Source organism: Haliotis cracherodii, unplaced genomic scaffold, assembly GCF_022045235.1.
Source record: "Haliotis cracherodii isolate W230 unplaced genomic scaffold, xgHalCrac1.p SCAF_38, whole genome shotgun sequence".
NCBI classification, from domain to species: Eukaryota; Metazoa; Mollusca; class Gastropoda; order Lepetellida; family Haliotidae; genus Haliotis; species Haliotis cracherodii.
The window spans coordinates 2053645-2059644 of NW_027266295.1; positions in this window are offsets into that span (position 1 = coordinate 2053645).

Genomic DNA, 6000 nt, shown 5'->3' on the forward strand with positions numbered 1-6000 from the left:
ACGTCACATGACAACCACATCACTCACTACACTCACGTGTCATGACATCCACAACTCTCCCTACATTCACGTCACATGACAACCACAACACTGCCTACACTATATCACATGACAACCACAACACTGCCTACGCTCATGTCACATGACAACCACCTCACTCCTTACACACACGTCACATGACAACCACATCACTCACTACACTCACGTCACATGACATCCACAACACTGCCTACACTCACGTCACGTGACATCCACAACACTCCCTACATTCACGTCACATGACAACCACCTCACTCCTTACACACACGTCACATGACAACCACATCACTCACTACACTCACGTCACATGACATCCACAACACTGCCTACACTCACGTCACGTGACATCCACAACACTCCCTACGTTCAGGTCACATGACAACCACAACTCTCCCTACACTCACGTCACATGACATCCACAACACTCCCTACATTCACGTCACATGACATCCACAACACTCCCTACATTCACGTCACATGACAACCACAACACTCCCTACATTCACGTCACATGACATCCACAACTCTCCCTACATTCACGTCACATGACATCCACAACACTCCCTACATTCACGTCACATGACAACCACAAAACTGCCTACGCTCATGTCACATGACAACCACATCACTCCTTACACTCACGTCACATGACAACCACATCACTCACTACACTCACGTCACATGACATCCACAACACTGCCTACACTCACGTCACATGACATCCACAACTCTCCCTACACTCACGTCACATGACATCCACAACACTCCCTACATTCACGTCACATGAAAACCACAACACTGCCTACACTCATGTCACATGACAACCACATCACTCCTTACACTCACGTCACATAACAACCACAACACTCCTTACACTCACGTCACATCACATACACAGCATTCCCTACACTCATAACTATAGAGAGTAATACACCATGGTAGGCCTTGATCCATAGCGTAGAGGATCCGGGTATCAAATTTATTTCACTCTGAAGATAATACGCAAAACGTATTTGATGTGTTTACTAATTGTTCCAAGTTCAAACTCGCCATCTGCTGATGGATAGATTTAACGCGACACTGTTTCGAAAATGTTAACTGTACCATCAAAATATACCTGCCTATTTATATACAATTGATAATCTGTAATTCAAAAATAATTTTCTTTAACTTTGAGCTCTGAATTTACAAATATAGAACAAATAGAATGTTTAGGCAGTGATGACCACCTCCGTGGTCTAGTGGTAGAGCGTCCGCCCGGAGAGCGGAAGGTCCGGGGTTCGATCCCCGCCCGCGTCACACCAAAAAAGACGATAAAAGATGGTACTTGGTGTTACCCTGTCTGGCGTTCGGCATTAAGGGGCTCAAAGAAGGACTGGTCGGCTCGGGGTCAGTATATTGTGTCTGAGTGGGGTATTCATGTTAAACTGCGGCATGGTATCTCAGTGAGCTAGCACAATAAATCGGCATCAGTCCGGACTAGTACAAGCAGCCACACACACACATGTACATGCACGTCGCTATATAAGTGCTATAATCTTGGACGTTCAGTTGGTCCCTTTGTTCTGTGTTTGTCCAGTTGGTTCCTTTGTTCAGTGTTTGTCCAGTTGGTTCCTTTGTTCAGTGTTTATCCAGTTGGTTCCTTTGTTCAGCGTTTGTCCAGTTGGTTCCTTTGTTCAGTGTTTGTCCAGTTGGTTCCTTTGTTCAGTGTTTATCCAGTTGGTTCCTTTGTTCAGTGTTTGTCCAGTTGGTTCCTTTGTTCAGTGTTTGTCCAGTTGGTTCCTTTGTTCAGTGTTTGTCCAGTTGGTCCCTTTGTTCAGTTTTAGTTCAGTTGTTTCCTTTGTCCAGTTGGTCCCTTTGTTCAGTGTTGTTCATTTGTTCCCTTTCTTCATTGCTAGTTCAGTTGTTCCCTTTGTTCAGTGTTTGTCCAGTTGATCTCTTTGTTCAATTTTTGGTCAGTTTGTCGCATTGTTCAGTGTTTGTTCAGTTGTTCCCTTTGTTCGGTTTGTTCAGTTGTTCCCTATGTTCAGTTTGTTCAATTTTTCTCTTTGTTCATTGTTTGTTTTCTTGTTCCCTTTGTTCACTGTAAGTTCAGGTGATCCCTTTGTTCTGTGTTTGTTCAGTTGTTCCCTTTGTTCAGAGTTTGTTGAGTTGATGCCTTTGTTCAGAGTTTGTTGAGTTGATCCCTTTGTTCAGAGTTTGTTGAGTTGATGCCTTTGTTCAGTGTTTGTTAAGTTGATCCCTTTGTCCAGTGTTAGTTCAGTTGTTCCCTTTGTTCAGTGTTAGTTCAGTTGTTCCCTTTGTTCAGTGTTAATTCAGTTGATCCCTTTGTCCAGTGTTAGTTCAGTTGTTCCCTTTGTTCAGTGTTAGTTCAGTTGTTCCCTTTGTTCAGTGTTTGTTCAGTTGTTCCCTTTGTTCAGTGTTTGTTCAGTTGTTCCCTTAGTTCAGTTGTTCCCTTTGTTCAGTTGTTTCCTTTGCTGAGTTGTTCCTTTTGTTCAGGGGTAGTTCAGTTGTTCCCTTTGTTCATTGTTTGTTCAGTTGGTCCCTTTCTTTAGTGTTTGTTCAGTTGGTCCCTTTGTTCAGTGTTTTTTCAGTTGTTTCCTTTGTTAAGTTGATCCTTTTTTCGGTGTTTGTTCAGTTGGTACCTTTGTTCAGAGTTTGTTCAGCTGGTTCCTTTGTTCAGTGTATGTCAAGTTGGTCCCTTTGTTCAGAGTTTGTTCAGTTGTTCCCTTTGTTCAGAGTTTGTTCAGTTGGTCCCTTTGCTCAGTTGATCCTTTTGTTTAGTTGATCCTTTTTTGTGTGTTTGTTCAGTTGGTACCTTTGTTCAGAGTTTGTTCAGTTGTTTCCTTTGTTCAGTGTATGTCAAGTTGGTCCCTTTGTTCAGAGTTTGTTCAGTTGTTCCCTTTGTTCAGATTTTGTTCAGTTGGTCCCTTTGCTCAGTTGATCCTTTTGTTTAGTTGATCTTTTTTTTGTGTGTTTGTTCAGTTGGTCCCTTTGTTCAGTGTTTGTTCAGTTGGTCCCTTTGTTAAGTGTTTGTTCAGTTGGTCCCTTTGTTTAGTGTATGTCCAGTTGGTTCCTTTGTTCAGTGTTTGTCCAGTTGGTCTCTTTGTTCAATGCTTGTTCAGTTGTTCCCTTTGTTCATGGTTTGTTCAGTTGGTCTCTTTGTTCAGTGTTTGTTCACTTTGTCGCATTGTTCAGCGTTTGTTCAGTTGTTCCCTTTGTTTATGGTTTGTTCAGTTGGACCCTTTGTTCAGTGTTGTTCAATGATAACCGAAGTGGTCATTCCCTGGCATTAACGCTTTATGTATTTTATATGCCCGTTTGAACATAACTAGCTCCGTGTGTACATCACATGCCAAATATCTTAAAGTTAATGAATGAATTTTGTCTGTAAATAACAATGTAAAATGTCATTAACATCATTTATGTTTCTTGTAATTAAGAAATGATAAGACCAGTGATATAAACAATGAACAATGGTGTCTACTGTCGACACAGACTTGCACATTAGCCGTGTGGCCTGTCAGTAGTTTCTGCAATAATGCCTTGTAACATGATATTCCATAATCCCTCCCTTCCTCATTAACTCAAAAGTATACGCTTGAAAATTGGATTTGACAAAACAGCCACAAACTTTATGAAACCGGTGGCGGAAACACTTTAAACTAAAGGTCCAAAACACAACTATTATACCGTAGAGACAGGTGCATTAGGGAAAAAGAAATGGTTTAAACATATTTATTTCCATAAAAGTGTGAACATAGATTGGTTAACAAGCGAAGTGCGTATGTTAATACCGATCCATTACACATAGGATATATTACACTAAATACATCAATGAAGGTTAGATGTAACAAATAAATTGTACATGCCAAGCTAGATGTATATATATAATAAATCTATTTGCAGTTTATATTAAACAATTTATTTAACTGAAAATCCGCCAGTTTTTATGATGCAGTTTTGAATATAATCTAATATTAGGGTTTGCCCTTCCTTACCCAAATACGATTTTCCGCATATCACTGTTTGTGCAGAATAAACATATTGGTAAAAATACATTTCATTTCGAAGAACATAGAAATTTGTACACACAAAAAAGAAGTGTATAGCATAGTTATGATATCCACAGGAACAAGTTTTAGTATCCAAGATATATCTATCATACAGACATGCGCTAAGATCGCTGCAGCCAAGCCTGAGGCAACTGTGAATAATTTGACATAACTTCATAATTTGTGTTTTTCCGAAACTGTATTAGGAATAAGCCTACAAAGATATTCCGGGGAGAAATGGTTAAACACATACATTTATAGTTCTAAAAGAAAAATAAATGTGGGTTAACCAGCCGGCAGCTGACTTATATATCCAACACGAATGTACGTTGTAGGCTAACAAGATGTTGCCAGATACCCGTTGTGATCCACAGTTATCAACTGACAGGACACTACATTAGCGTTGAACTCTCCACGTGACTTGCAACATTAATTCTAGAAATGATTCTGGTGAATCGCCACAATGTGCTCATGTGCAGATGTGGGGTGAGGTTCCACACATAATTGGTAACAAGCGCCATGAAAAAGTCTGACAGTTTCAAAACTAAAAGTTACTAATGTTCAGAATCAGATTCTTTATTTAAGAAATAAACGACGAGTGGGAGTTGTTTATAGTACAATAGAACACTGCAGGGAGAATAAACCATGATGGGCGCAGTATTTAAATTTACATAGAACCCGAGCTCGGCAATGTCGGACAAGTCCATTTTATGCACATGTGGATACTTTCCGTATATTCTCACACTCCTCCCATCGATTACCTGTATCTTCTCTCCATCGCGTTTAGCTGCGTTGCCTAGCAACATCTATGAGAACAGCTCACTCGACACTCCCCTCTTAAAAATAACGTCGTCATATATACGACGTCATCAAGTTGCGAGCACGTGTTCGAATCTCCAGAAATGACTTCATGATAGAGCAATGTGTTATCGTGAAATAAACCACGATTCGTTCTACATTGTTCTTTGCCATTTATTGCGTCGATATTTTATATTTCTCTTTTAAACACCATCGGTGGTACATGATCAATAGTATAACATATGATATAAAACATGTAGAACGGCGAATCAATGAATCAAGATGACAGGGAGTGTACATTTATATTTAACCATGAGTATACACGATTAGTTAATGCGACTTCAGATTGTATTCTGTATATATGACTTCATACTTCATTCTTTGTTAATAAGTGCTAGGAATCTACCAAGCTGCTTTAAGTCTTTACATTTAGGAGAACATAAGAGGCGTTTTAGATTCGTGGGTAGATGAGGTATTTACTATCGATAAGTGTTATTATTTGTTTTTTAAAAGCCTCATAACGAAATAAATAGTGAAATTCATTTGCAATGCCTGGTGAGTTACATAACATACATGAGCGTTCTTCTCCAGGAGTACTGTTCCATCTTCCGGTCTCAGTGGGGTGATGATGGTTTCATGTTCGTAATTTGAGTAGTGGGTATGATACTGATTTAGGAAGCAAATGGTATTTTTCAAAAGTAGGTATATGCTTAAAATATTTGTAGTAAAATCCTTTAGAGGTCGTTGCGGCTGTACTACGCCAAGTACGTTCATTGTTCTCTCAACAGCTGGTACTACCCTATTAAAATGATGGGGTGAACGAAATACGACTGTTAGACTACAGGAGTAGTTGGTGTTCTCAGGCCAGTAGCAATTTAAGTTTCTAGTGGCTTCTTTCAACAGCTTCTGCTATTTCATATCCCAAGACTTCGGATCCATACAACAGTATATAAAACTTTCAATAGCGTACGTAAATCGTCTATTTTTCTGAAATTGTATTCACTGCTAATTGTAACTCTAAGCTATTTCTAACTTTTTGTCTCCAAAGGAGAAGGATATGTTTACTTTAGCTATACCTCTACCAAATACAACAACTCTTTTGCAATAT